At 38.1% G+C, this 14,337-nt stretch overlaps 1 protein-coding gene and 1 pseudogene across 16 annotated transcripts in view; one reads left to right on the top strand and one right to left on the bottom strand.

Moving 5' to 3' along the window:
* FHIT (fragile histidine triad diadenosine triphosphatase) overlaps positions 1-14,337 on the bottom strand; it is a 1,561,686-nt gene that overhangs the window by 1,217,236 nt on the left and 330,113 nt on the right. For 2 of the 16 annotated variants that reach the window (XM_069560461.1, XM_069560468.1), the window contains exon 3: positions 1,174-1,228. The exons of the other annotated variants lie outside the window; for them this stretch is intronic. The gene's annotated coding sequence lies outside the window, so the exon portion shown is untranslated. The remainder of the gene's footprint in view (positions 1-1,173; positions 1,229-14,337) is intronic. 16 annotated transcript variants of the gene reach the window in all.
* On the top strand, positions 4,664-5,554 carry LOC138424810 (serine/threonine-protein kinase 3 pseudogene; annotated as a pseudogene).

Genomic DNA, 14,337 nt, shown 5'->3' with positions numbered 1-14,337 from the left:
CTTGGTTCTGATTGTAAATAAATAAGAAGGTCCCTAACCAAGAAGCATAGACTCAAGAAAGTTATAGGAAGAAGCTTACATAAAAGCTTCTCCCATTAGGTCTGAACTAATTAAAACTCCAAGATAATTCTCCCTCATCAGTTACTGGCTAAACACATTTGCCTTAGAAATTTTCACTTCAGGTTCTAGTCTAATGGCCCACACTTCTAAATTACACTTTTAATTGAAAAGCAACAATACAGAATTTTTTTTTTTCACGACCATCTGTGCTTTCCGAAGAACACGTGACTGCTACTGATAAATCCACTATTTTGCACACCCCAATCTTTATGTTTAGGGTTTGAAAGGCTTAGGAAAATAATGCTGTTCCACAAAAACAGTATGTGATCAGAAACACTTGCTTTAAAATTTTATATTTGGTGTGTGAAACTTCTTAACAAGTGTTTATTAAACTGCATAATTTCAAAGCCTGAAGTGGTATATTGCAATGTTTTCCTGGGAGTTGATCACATTTGCATATCCTTTTACACTTCTTGGGAAATTAATATTGCCTTTTGTTTCTTGAACTTAGCTAATATAACTTGCCATTTTTACTTTTCATTGCTATGAGTAATACAGAGTGAACCCCCAAAGGGATCCCTGCAATGCCTACATAAGCTTTATTCTCTTGCTGTTACATTTTTTCATATGAATACATTAAATCAAGATTAATAAACCTTTGCAGAATTCACTGGCCTTGCAAAAAGGCAAGATTCATAATGGTAAAGGCTGCCCAGTGAGTAAAGGAAAATTCCTCTTAAAACTGGAGCCAAAGGCCAGGGTTTACAGAGCCCTCATTACATCCAACAGCTTGCCAGAGATCCTTCACCAAGAAAGGAATATTTCAACAATGGCTCAAGTCTAAGCAACAGTGGCTTCACCACCAAGATACAAAAACCCAGCTGGTGAAAATTAGACTGCTTTCTCTCAAGCAAACTTCTTTGTCAGAAGTTAAAACTGACCATGATTTTAGGATTTTAAAAATTCCAGCTGAAGCACATGAGGTTGAAAATGGGATGATAATCAAAGAAAGAGTATGGCAGAAGCTGAGAAAAGAGGAACATCAGGAGTAGCTAAGAACTCCACAAAGCAAATCAAATGCAGAAAAGGGAAATCCCTGAAAATACCACATACCACACTAGACAAAGGTCACTGGAAGCCTCCAAGGATCATCCTTCACTCATCTGCCCTGTAGAGGAGAAAAACAATGGTCTATCTATTGCTCTGAGTTCTTGGCTGAGACCCCTATAAAATGAGATTTAATGGAGAAAAAAATGTATATATGTACAGGAGCCCTAAAACATGAGACTCAAAAAGCAACCAGAGGATTGAGGCTGATGTGTTGATACTATCCTGAGTTAACGGAAAGGAAAGGGGTCTGAGACTTCAAAGTTGTTGTTGTTGTTAAGTCCCTAAGTTGTACTGGACTCTTTGTGACCCCCTGGCCTGCAGCCTGCCAGGCTGCTCTGTCCATGGGATTTCCCAGGCAAGTATATTGGAGTGGGTGCCATTTCCTTCTCCAGGGGATCTTCTGACCCAGGGATAGAACCCACCTCTTCTGTGTCTCCTGCATTGGCGGGTTGATTCTTTACTACTGAGCTACCAAGGAAGCCCAAGAATTCAAAAAGAGGAAGGCAATCTACATGAAGGTGAGAGAAGTCTGGAAAGCAAAGGTTATCCTGCCAGGCAGGTAAGTCACTCTAATTAAAAAGTTCTCTGGCAATAGCTATCTTCTCATTCTAATGTAAATTTCCTTTTAAAATATAGATTTTCCTTACAATATAGATTTTTCCCTACAAAAATTTAGATCTACAAATGTAGAATTCCTTAACTTCTACTCTGTTTTCAGAGCTTCTCCTATGTTGCAGTTTCTTAAATACAATCAGCTTAAAATAACCTTTATGCCAAAGGGGTATATTTTGGGGTGGCCCATTCTGCTCCCCTTCCACCTCTCCCAGCAGCCGCTCTGTCTAGTTGACAATTTAGTCAAGGCCAGGAAACCTAAATAGAAACCTGAAAGAAAAGCTGGGAGCAATTTCAAGATACCTGACCACTGGGATAAATACCCCATACCTGTCAGAAAGCTCTTTCTACTGTAACATTCAGAAAACAAAGATCATGGCATCCGGTCCCATCACTTCATGGGAAATAGATGGAGAAACAGTGGAAACAGTGTCAGACTTTATTTTTGGGGGCTCCAAAATCACTGCAGATGGTGACTGCAGCCATGAAATTAAAAGACGCTTACTCCTTGGAAGGAAAGTTATGACCAACCTAGATAGTATATTCAAAAGCAGAGATATTACTTTGCCAACTAAGGTCCATCTAGTCAAGGCTATGGTTTTTCCAGTAGTTATGTATGGATGTGAGAGTTGGACTGTGAAGAAGGCTGAGTGCCAGAGAATTGATGCTTTTGAACTGTGGTGTTGGAGAAGACTCTTGAGAGTCCCTTGGACTGCAAGGAGATCCAACCAGTCCATTCTGAAGGAGATCAGCCCTGGGATTTCTTTGGAAGGAATGATGCTAAAGCTGAAACTCCAGTACTTTGGCCACCTCATGCGAAGAGTTGACTCATTGGAAAAGACTCTGATGCTGGGAGGGATTGGGGGCAGGAGAAGAAGGGGACGACAGAGGATGAGATGGCTGGATGACATCACTGACTCGACGGACATGAGTCTGAGTGAACTCCAGGAGTTGGTGATGGACAGGGCGGCCTGGCGATTCATGGGGTCGCAAAGAGTTGGACACAACTGAGCGACTGAACTGAACTGAACTGAACTGTCCCTTACACTGCTTTCACTTACTCTTCTCCTTGAAGTTCATTTTCAAAATGGCCAAGAGTCAGGGTAAGGGAATTCGGGGTCAGGATTAGAGTGAGGCAGTCAGCTCAGGCACAAAATTTAAGAAGCCACCACAGGAGAATTCTCAGTCTGAGGATGAGGGCAACAGAAAGCCAAGAACAACCAAGTGGGTGAGATAAAGTCCCAACCTAACCTTTAGGTGTGGATCTGGTCATACCTGAAGATCTACCCTTACATTTGTCACTTGAGTCATTATGATTCCTTTGGCCTAAGCTAATGTAGGCTCTATTCCCAACTCCTGAAACTAAAATCTCTTAACTCTACAGCCTAGGAAGAAGTCTTTCATGTTCCACCCATCAAGGAACTTATGAGAGCATTTGGGAAATAAGATGTAATAACTGGATTTCACATCATATGCCTCAGCTTTCCCATTTTACAGCTTTGTTCGTACATGCTCTCAAAAATTCACTTTACTCTTATAAACCTATATTTCACCATTTTCAAAACTGAAAAAATCACTTCTTACTTTTTATGATATTATTTTGATGATCAAAAAGACTGTTGTTGAAATGCAAAAAGAAAAAAGAAAAAATATTATGATTATGACATCACAAACTAATCTATACACAAAAATGAAGTGGCAAATGATGATAATAAAAGAGAGAATTAAGAGGCATTATAAGGCTCAGTGAATAATAACCATAACTAATGACATCTACCTAGTGCATGCTTTGTGTTAGGCATTGTGCTAAGTTCTTTAAATACATCATATCATATCATTTAACATTCTCAAACTTCAAAAGCCCATTTTTAGATAAGGCTTAAAGAACAAAAAACACTTTTTAAGTTAAAAAAGTAAGTGGTAGAAGCAAAATAAAACCCAGTTCTGGGCCACCAAAGCCAATGCATACTTGTAAGTGAAATAAAAGATATGAGGGAAACACTCTGTAGAATATAATTCAGTTATTTAAAAAATCCATCATCATATAATTGATTTAGCAATTCTATGGCTTTATGTAGAACTGCACATAATATATCTAACATTTAAAGTCTAGTCATGTAATATCACAAGTTAATAAATAAAGTTGCACTATTTTCTAAACATCTGGATTACTAAGCCAATTTTACACATTTAATTCAGCTATTTGGTGTCATAAACATGTAGAAAAAAATCATAGGGAAAAACATTACTGTACATCTGGCACAAAGATGGCTACAAGAATTGGACTAACGAAGACTAAGTTATGTTTTTCCATCCTGTATCCTCCAGAGGATGAATACGCCAAATATAACTGTTTCCAAAGTAACCATGATCAAGATAGGCGACTGCACAAAGGAGCCACAATGAAGAGGCTATGCTCAGCCCTCTTCAAAAGCTGAGACTTCCTCTCAGGATGAGAAACCTGTAGTTTCTTATCCTTGACAAGCTGACCTATAAACCAAAACAAGAGCATCACTTCTTTGTTCTTCCATTGCTTTGGTGCACATCAGATTGTCCAGAGGGAGCTCAATTTTTAACTCACTCATCATAACTGTCTAGAACTTCTTTTACTCATTCATTCTTTCAGTTACTCAATGATGCCCTCTATTTCCTGAGCCCTGGACTAGGGATCCAAGGTCCCAAACATCCCTGCCTAGAAGACTACGAAAGATAAGGTGTCTGGAGTCTCCATCTTTCCCCTCTCTTCCCCAGCCAGTGGTTGCTGTGAGAATTAATCCTGTGAGTTTTGGCAGCCCTTGAGGCTCAATATGATTAACTGTAACATCAAGAGCAATGACTAATATCAAAAATAAAGCAGACCCTTCCCCGGCCGGGGCCGGCGGCCGAGGGGCGGGGCGGGCCGGGAGGAGCCCCGCTCGGCCTGCGGGCGGGGGATCCGCCGCGGAGTTACGGGAAAGTTGGTCCGAGTTCCTGGAGTTTCCTGCTGTGGCTCTCCTGGCTCGGCCGGCTGGTGCCCCGGCACTCTGCCCGCCTCTCGCCTTCGCCGCCCACCTGGTCCCTCCTTCTGACCCTGGCCGCCATGGAGCAGCCGCCAGCGCCCAAGAGTAAGCTAAAAAAGCTGAGTGAAGACAGTTTGACTAAGCAGCCTGAAGAAGTTTTTGATGTATTAGAGAAACTGGGAGAAGGGTCTTATGGAAGTGTATTTAAAGCAATACATAAGGAATCTGGTCAAGTTGTGGCAATTAAACAAGTACCTGTTGAGTCAGATCTTCAGGAAATAATCAAAGAAATTTCCATAATGCAGCAATGTGACAGCCCATATGTTGTAAAATACTATGGCAGTTACTTTAAGAACACAGACCTCTGGATTGTTATGGAGTACTGTGGAGCTGGCTCTGTCTCAGACATAATTAGATTACGAAACAAAACATTAACAGAAGATGAAATTGCAACCATTCTCAAATCTACTTTGAAAGGACTAGAATACTTACACTTTATGAGAAAAATACACAGAGATATAAAGGCTGGAAATATTCTCCTCAATACAGAAGGACATGCAAAATTGGCGGATTTTGGAGTTGCTGGTCAGTTAACGGATACAATGGCAAAACGCAATACTGTGATAGGAACTCCATTTTGGATGGCTCCTGAGGTCATTCAAGAAATAGGCTATAACTGTGTGGCTGACATCTGGTCCCTTGGCATTACTTCTATAGAAATGGCTGAAGGAAAACCTCCTTATGCTGATATACATCCGATGAGGGGTTACTAGGAAATGGCAACCCACTCCAGTATTCTTGCCTGGAGAATCCCAGGGACAGAGGAGCCTAATGGGCTGCCGTCTATGGGGTCGCACAGAGTCGGACACGACTGAAGCGACTTAGCGGCGGCAGCAGCAGCAGCAGGAGGCAGTAATTCTTCAGGTGTGATTCCTAGACTAGCAGCATCAGCATCTTCTGAGCGCTTGTTGGAAGTGCAGATTCTTGAGCCTAACCCCAGGCCTTTGGAATCTGTATCTCTCTGGGTGGGGGTCAGCAATCTGCATTTCAGACTGATCTCCAGGGAATTCTGATCCTTGGTAAAATTTAAAAGAAACATTGTTGTATGTATGTATTTATACAGATGAAAAATAAAAGGTGAGGTGTTTTTAATAATACTCTGTTAATTCTTTAGTTTTTCTTATGTAATATATTAAATGTAGTTTAGCAAGTTTCTGATCAGTAAACTAGTTTTTCTCTTGCTTTTATTCTGAGATTAGAAATATTTTCTAATAAGAAACATGACTTCAGATTAATCTAGTGAACCAAAATATTCTGTATTATCTCTGTGTAGAGAGGCGAGATAGCTTGATGGTTTAGAACATCACTTTGAAGCTACACCATCAAGGTTTAACTCTGTCCTTTAATTGCTCAGGGCAAGTTATTTAACTTCTCCAGGCAAAATGGAGTAACAGTCCCTCATTGGAGTTCTGTGAAGATTAAAACAAATAATTTTTGTAAAACTGCTTACCATGCACATTGTCTGTATACAGTAGATATAATACTAACAGTTATTATTCTTACAAATAAATAAATTTGTCAAAAGTTACATAAAAAAAATAAAAATAAAGCAGGTGGTAGAAGAAAACATTAATTTCTGTACAACTTTGATGTGGGGAAAGTCTTTCTATGATTCAAATCCAAATGTTAAAAAAATTAAGAAAATATTGAAAATTTTGACTATATGAAAATTTAAAGACTCTCCTGCACAGAAAAAATAACCCATAAGCAATGTAAAAAAACAAATGTATGTATTCACTAGTTTTGTAATAAGCATCTGAAGAGTAAACCAGAAACTAAGGAAAATATTCACTGTGAAGGGTGAATAAGACCTCAGTGAAAGGGTAGGCATGAAATAGGACTTCCTGGGACAAAGTTTTATCTACATTTGGTTTTTGAGCCATGTAAAGTTTTACATATTCAAAGAGAAAAAGATTGAGAAAACAAAACCTAAACTTGCAAGCAAGCAGGAAAAGAAGTAAGATGAATGACATACTGATAAAAATGACCACAGAGGACCAAAAAATGAATTCCAATAACTTGAATCTGGTACTCTGAATGTATATTCACAGTGGAAAGTCAGTACAAAAACAAATACAAATTAATCGTGAACTTTACTTAGTAGATTGGTTGTTAGAAGTAGTATTGATGTAGTATTTCTGAAACTACTTTTTGTATGTTACATACAGGATAGAGCAAATGAATCAATAGAGTGAACTCTCACAGTGGAATAAAGGAGAAACAAATATGAAATGAGGGAAGCTGAAGAATATTGTGATGCTGGATTTGAATTGTAGGTTATTACATATATAGTATATACATAAATATCTATGTCTACAAATATATATATACACATATACCTATATGTGTACATTATATATATATATCTTAGGAGTAATGACAACAAAGTATCAATGCACCCATCTATTAGCCAAATCTTTGTTTCTAAATTCCATTCCCAACTAAAGGGAGGCAGTGCTCTTTGAAAAATGACTTATTCTTGGTCAGGAGAATAAGGTGAGAATACAAGGTAAGCTTAAAAGATCTTTTTTTCTTCAAGAGCATACTCAAAACTGAGGGAGAGATGTCACGAGGACACAAGAACTAGCTTTAGAGGGGATCCTACTGGCTAAACTGGGGACAATTTGAGCATCACTAAAGAATAAGGACCCTAACAACTCAGTGGTAAAGAATCCACCTGCCTTGCAGGAGACACAGGTTTGATTCCTGGGTTGAGAAGATCCCATGGAAGATTCCCAGGCAAAAATACCCTAGTATTTGGGTATTTAGAAATACCCTAGTCATTGGACATGACTGAGCACAAACCACTTTCCAAAGAATAAGAATCTGTTTATACAGTTATATTTAATTTGTGAAACTTCCTTGAGCTATATATATATATATATATATATGATTTGTGCATCTTCTGTAAGTAGGCTTTACGTCAATACAAAGTTTACAGTGACTTAGGGGTAAAAGGTATGATAAAAAGCAGTTAAAAAAAAAAAACACATTTTATTTTAGCTGAAACAAGTACCACATTCTATGAGTAAGTTGTTTCAGCCATAATGATAATTAGCAAATCCAAGTATGGATGTAGTCTTCCCTGGTGGCTCAGATGGTAAAGAATCTGCCTGCAATGCAGGAGACCCAGGGTCAATCCCTGGGTTAGGAAGATCCCCTGGAGGAGGAAGTGGCAACCCACTCCAGTATTCTTGCCTGGAGAATTCTATGCACAATATGGATACGGGGAGGAGGAGCACTTTTGTTACCAAACAATGTCAGTTAATAAATATATGAGAATAATACTATTAGAAGAATACCATCAGGCAATATTCATCCATGAATAATACAACCAATGGATGAAAAATGTTTTTTGGATAAAAGATATTCACCCACTCTCAAAATGTCATTTTCTGATTATAAAGCAAAAAGTCCAATCTCATTAAAATACATAACTTCCAAATTTTGAGGGATCTGGAAAATATCACCTTAATCAAGTGATCATATAGCATTACCAATAATGATACAAACAACTTCTGTGCCTCTTATACGATGCAATGTGAAGTACACAGTATCATTTAGACAGTATTTGACCAAAAATATTTAAACTAAATCTAATGATGAGGAAACAACGGGACAAATCCACATTGCATGGCATTCCACAAGACACTGCCTTGGAATTTTCAAAACTATTAACCCATGACAGATAAATAAAAGCAGGAGATTATTCTAGATTAAAAGAGTCCACAGAGGAACAACAACTAAAGAAAACGTGTAATCCAATTGGATTTATAAAAAGGAAAACATAAGGAAAAGGGACATTATAAGGTACAAGTGACATTAATGCGGACATCTGATTATATTTGATAATACTAGTTGTTCAGTTGCTAAGTCATGTCTGACTCTTTGTGACTCCAGGGACTATAACATGCCAGGCTCCACTGTCCTTCATTATCTCCTGGAGTTTGCTCAATTTATGTCCATGGAGTTAGTGATACCATCTAACCAGCTCATCCCCTGTTGCCCCACTTCTACTCTTGCCCTCATACTTTTGCCTCTTCGCATCAGGTGGCCAAAGTATTGGAGCTTCACCTTCAGCGTCAGTCCTTCCAGTGAATATTCAGGACTGATTTCCTTTAGGGTTGACTGGTTTTGATCTCCTTGCAGTCCAAGGAATTCTCAAGAGTCTCCTCAAGCACCACAGTTTGAAAGCATCAATTCTTCGGTGCTCAGCTTTCCTTATAGTCCAACTCACATCCATACATGACTACTGGAAAAACCATAGCTTTGACTAAACGGACCTTTGTTGGCAAAGAGTTGTCTCTGCTTTTTAATACGCTATGTAAGTTTGTCATAGCTATCCTTCCAAGTAACAAGTTTCTTTTAATTTCATGGTGGCAGTTACCTTCCACAGTGACTTTGGAGCCCAAGAAAATAAAATATATCACTACTTCCACTTTTTCCCCTCCTATTTGCCATGAAGTGATGGGACTGGATGCCATGATCTTCATTTTTTTGAATACTGAGTTTCAAACCAGTTTTTTCACTCTCCTCTTTTACCTTCATCAAGAGACTCTTTATTTTTTTTATAATTTTAAATCTATTTACTTTTTAATTAAGGATAACTGCTTTTGAGAACTGTGTGGATTCCTGCCAAACATCAACATGAGTCAGCTATAGGTATACATATGTCCCCTTCCACGTTCCTCCCCACCCCACCCCTCCCTCCCACTTTCCTTCCCATCCCACCCCTCTAATTCCTCTTCACTTTCTGCCATTAGAGTGGTATCATCTGCATATCTGAGGTTGTTGCTATTTCTCCCAGCAATCTTTTTTTATTTGATTTGATAACATATCAGTGTTTAAATTTCTTGGGTGTGACAATAATATTATGGTTACATATTGATCTTAGGAGATACAGGGCTAAATGTCAGATGGAAATACAATGTCTACAGCTGAATTGCAGTTAGTTTTGCAAAAGTATATAAATGAGAAAAAGAAAGCAAATGAACAACAGTAACAAATGTTGATGAATAATTTAATTCTTATGAATGGTATTTGGGTACCTACTGTTCTCATCTCTCAATTTTTCCTAAGGTTTAATATTTTCAGAGTAAAAAGCTGGGAGGAAAATAACTGATAGACTGTAAAAAAAATTAAAGAACAACTAGTATTTTCTAAATGCTTCCTATGTGTTAGGTTCTATTCATAGGGGGGTTTCAATAATAACTCATTTAATCCTTATAATTTTAGGCAATTGATAGTAATATTTACAGATGAGGAAACAATACTGTAGAGGTAAAATTACTTGTCCAAGCTAGTAATCAGAGTGGTTAGGATCTGAAACTAAGAAATTTAGATTTAGTGTTCATTATCATAGATATAATATTTTTCTGCCCTTCAAATATAAAATAAATCAGATTACTGAAACACACTTATTGAATAACATGAAGTAATATGATTAGTAGAACAAACATATTAATCATATTAGACTAATGATTATATCTATCTGATATTTCCTACATGCCCAACACAGAATTCTGGAGGGTTCAATTGGTTCTGATTATTTGCCTTTTCTGTGTTGGAAAATAAAACCAGCAATAACTGGAGGACAATGAACATCCTAGGGTGGGGTGGTGAATTAATTTTTATTAACATAGTGTCTAAAAAACAAGTTCTAAACAATATCTAAAAATATGTCTAAAAAATATCCATAATGCTCCATTATGGATATAATTTTTAAAACAGAAGTAGAGAAAGTCAAAGAATCTATAACTAGTAGGTTTAAAAATCAAAGAAAAATGGATAAAAGTACAGGTGCTTTGAGGTTTGGATTATGATACAAATGCCATTATAAAGCAGTCCATTTCCCCAGTTGGTAGCAGCTCAAGACCCCAACACAGTACAAATTACATCATTAGTCAATTAATCAGTTTTCTGTCATGAAGACTCAGTGGGGTGCCTTCTTTAACTCAATAGAGTAACCAGCACCAATAGTATCTAAAAAAGAGAAAAGTCACAAGAATAAAAAAAAAAAACAAAAATTGACACAAAAAGCTAGAGAGAAGAGAGACTGAAACAGACAAAAGGGATTGTACTATAAAAGAAAGTGAGAAATGGAAAGGGAAATGTCAGGAATCAAAGGTTAAAAGATAAAAGATCAGGATTTAAAAAAAAAAAAAAAAACAAGGAAAGATATTCAAGTCTCATAAAAGAAAAGGGACCAGTCAGGAGATAAAAACCATGACCAGAGTCGAAGCCTGAAAACACAAGGCAAAGACAAAAAGAAGCAGTATTAGCAGTGCCATTCACTTACTCATTTACTCAGTCATTTAATGTCTACAGCGTAGAAGGTACTTTGTGGAATTTTGAGGGACACAAAAATGAGTAAGCAGGGACCCTTGCTCTCAAAGAACCTAGCTGCTCAAAATACTCTCATTTTTGCATTTTCCTGTTCTTTAAATGTAATTTTTAATTATTGATGCAATATCTCAGTTAACTGTGAGAATTACTTTTACATCTCAAATTTACTCAGTTGAATTTCATTTTTTAGAGTAATTAAATTCACACCACTACAAGGACTTAGACTGAAGGAAAGTTAAGAGCGTGTAGAGAAGAAATGGGCTATGAGATAGAAAGAAGCAGAAGCAAATTCACCATGAAACTATTACAACTTAAGTTTCCAGGTCCTTTTAGAGCAGTTGGTCATTTAAAATCTTTTAATAAAGAAAGCTCTCCAAACAAGTGTTAACTTTGGGGTACACGAAACCTAGATTTCCTGGAAGAAACAGGTTTGAATATACAGTGAAGCACCTATAGCCATCCATAACAAAAGCCAGATTCACCCTATTACAACCTGGAATTCTGTGAGCCAAGATTCTCATTTTCTTCTCTCTTGGGATACTGTGAAGGGTAGCAGAATATGCCACTCCAAAATGTGACTCTTTGGCATAAGGATTATTTTGAGCCTTTTATTTTAAGAAACAGCAGACACAGGAGAGGCTCTGAAAATAGAGAAGTTTCCCTTTTGTTAGAGACATTTATATTTAAAAAGGAAATCTCCATTCACTCCCTCTCAGAACCAGGAAGACAAGGATGATTCTAAATCACAACAGAATCCTATCACTGGAAAAGGCATTAAATCTATAAACAAATCTTACCCTTATTTACTATGCCTTTCCTAGTAATTTCCAATAACTGCCCACCCCAGCCCTCCTTATCTTTCTTTTATCTTTACCTGAAGTTGGCATTTAAGGTAGTAAATTCATCTCAGGAAGTCACTCAGTTTTTCTGGTTATTTCCCATGGACATATGAAGTTTACATGTTAATAAATTTCTGTTTGTTTTTCTCCTGTTACTCTATTATGGGGCTAGGCAGTGGGGTAGTATAGGGTGGGGGGGCAGGTCTCAGCCCAGAATTCAAAAGGGCAGAGGGGAAGTTATTTTTCCTCCTCTACATAACCAAAGGAATTTGGAGATTTTAAGAGAATAATAAACTTAACTTCCTGTCAGGAAGGCAGTATGGATCAATACTATTTCCAACTTTCAAAATATATACAGAAATATATACAGAAAGTTCCTACAACAGAAACTTCCTAAAACAGATTTAACCAATTTTAAGAAAATAAACCACAGGACAATCGTTAGGGGAAGCGCACTGATCGAAACCACTCACCCTGGCCAGGCACCATAGTAACCATTTGCATGAGTTGTTTTATGACAGGAGATCCTGATAAGGAATATGGAACTAATAAGCCACCACCAATCAGAAGAGTTCGGGAAAGGTCTAAAGGAGACACCGTGTGTCCGTCCACTTCCCAGAATCCCTCTCGCTAGCATCCATCTTGGCTGAGCAATGCATGCACCACCAGGAAAGACTCTGAATTAGAATAATTGGCCAAAGACCACCCGGAAACCAATCCCATCACCATAAAACCCAAGACTGCAGGCCATGCGGCAGAGCAGTTCTCCTGGGTTCCCTTACCCTGCTGCTCTCCACCCAGGTCCCCTTTCCCAATAAAATCTCTTGCTTTGTCAGCACATGTGTCTCCTCGGACAATTCATTTCCGAGTGTTAGACAAGAGCCCAGTTTTGGGCCCTGGAAGGGGTCCTTCTTCCTGCAACACAATCATTACACATTTTCCAAAGACAGTTTTTCCTCTAATTAGCAATAAATGAAAAAAAGAAGGATTAAGCTGACACTACAAAAAGTCTCATTTAATGATATCCTTTTTATAGTATATGTTTACAACATTTATTTTTCTTTCTGCATTGCACAAAGTACTTATTTTCTACTGAGAGTTCCATTTAAATTCTTCTGATGGCCAATCCACATGATTGCTAAGGAATCCATCCTTAATACTATGATATGTATCAAGCCTCCACTAGCAGTGCTGTGTCCTCCATTCTCCTCGAAACAAATTACATTAGATACTAAGATTCTCAGTAATCTGAAAGAAAAGCATCTTCAGAAACATTTCACTTAAGCGAGCCTCTGCCCTCTTGGGATGTTTCTTTGAAAGAGATAATTTAGAAATCACTCAGTTTTTCTGGTTCTCTCCCATGGACACATGATAAAAAAATTACTGGAGGGTATTCCACATTTTTCAGATTGGAAAGATGCAAACTAATAAAGGTCCAGACATTTCTTCCATGTGGTTCCAAGGAAACAAAAAGTAGCTCTTATTAGATATTTCTCAAAAGCTCCTTACAATGTTACATTTATTTGAAAAATTAGATTACATGAAATATTTTACATATAAAAGATCAGGAAATCATTTGTCTTGTAAATGATTCATTCAGAATGACAAAAGAAAATCACGGAAGTGACCATCTCTTGTTTTGAAGAACAGCTGGCATTGGGAGAAACAGGTATTTTGTGATTTTGAAAAATGACTTAGTTCTGAGCAGTGATTGAAGTCCCAGGCAAGTCCTGTAATGACCCCCTTCACCCAAAGAAAACAATAAAATCTGTAAATCTGTGTGTGTGTGCTCAGTCACTCAGTAATGTCGGACTCTTTGAGACCCTATGGACTGTAGCCCTCCAGGCTCCTTGTCCATGGGATTTCCCAGGCAAGAACACTGGAGTGAGTTGCCATGTCCTCCTCCAGGGGACTTTCCAGACTCAGGGGTTGAATCCGCGTCTCCTGTGTTTCCTGCATTGGCAGGCGGATTCTTTACCGCTGACCCACCTGGGAAGCCCTATAAAATCTGTACTGACCCCATCAAAAAGTGTCCAGCCAATGATTTCACTTTTAAAAACTCTGTATACACACACACACACACGCACACGCACACGCACATGCACATACACACAAACGCACGCACGCGCGCACTCACAAACACCCCTCATCACCACCATCACGTTGGAGAACAGCAATCTCAGCAGTAGAGATTTGAGAGCTAAGTAAACCTCCTCTCTGGGAGGTCCTTATATCCTAGTGTTATCATCTAACCCCAAGTCAAGTTCTTTGCAGGGCACTGGCTTTGGTGCCACAGAGCACTGCCATTTCCA

Source organism: Ovis canadensis, chromosome 19 (assembly GCF_042477335.2).
Source record: "Ovis canadensis isolate MfBH-ARS-UI-01 breed Bighorn chromosome 19, ARS-UI_OviCan_v2, whole genome shotgun sequence".
Classification (NCBI taxonomy): Eukaryota; Metazoa; Chordata; class Mammalia; order Artiodactyla; family Bovidae; genus Ovis; species Ovis canadensis.
This window is presented reverse-complemented; position numbering and strand designations above follow the sequence as displayed.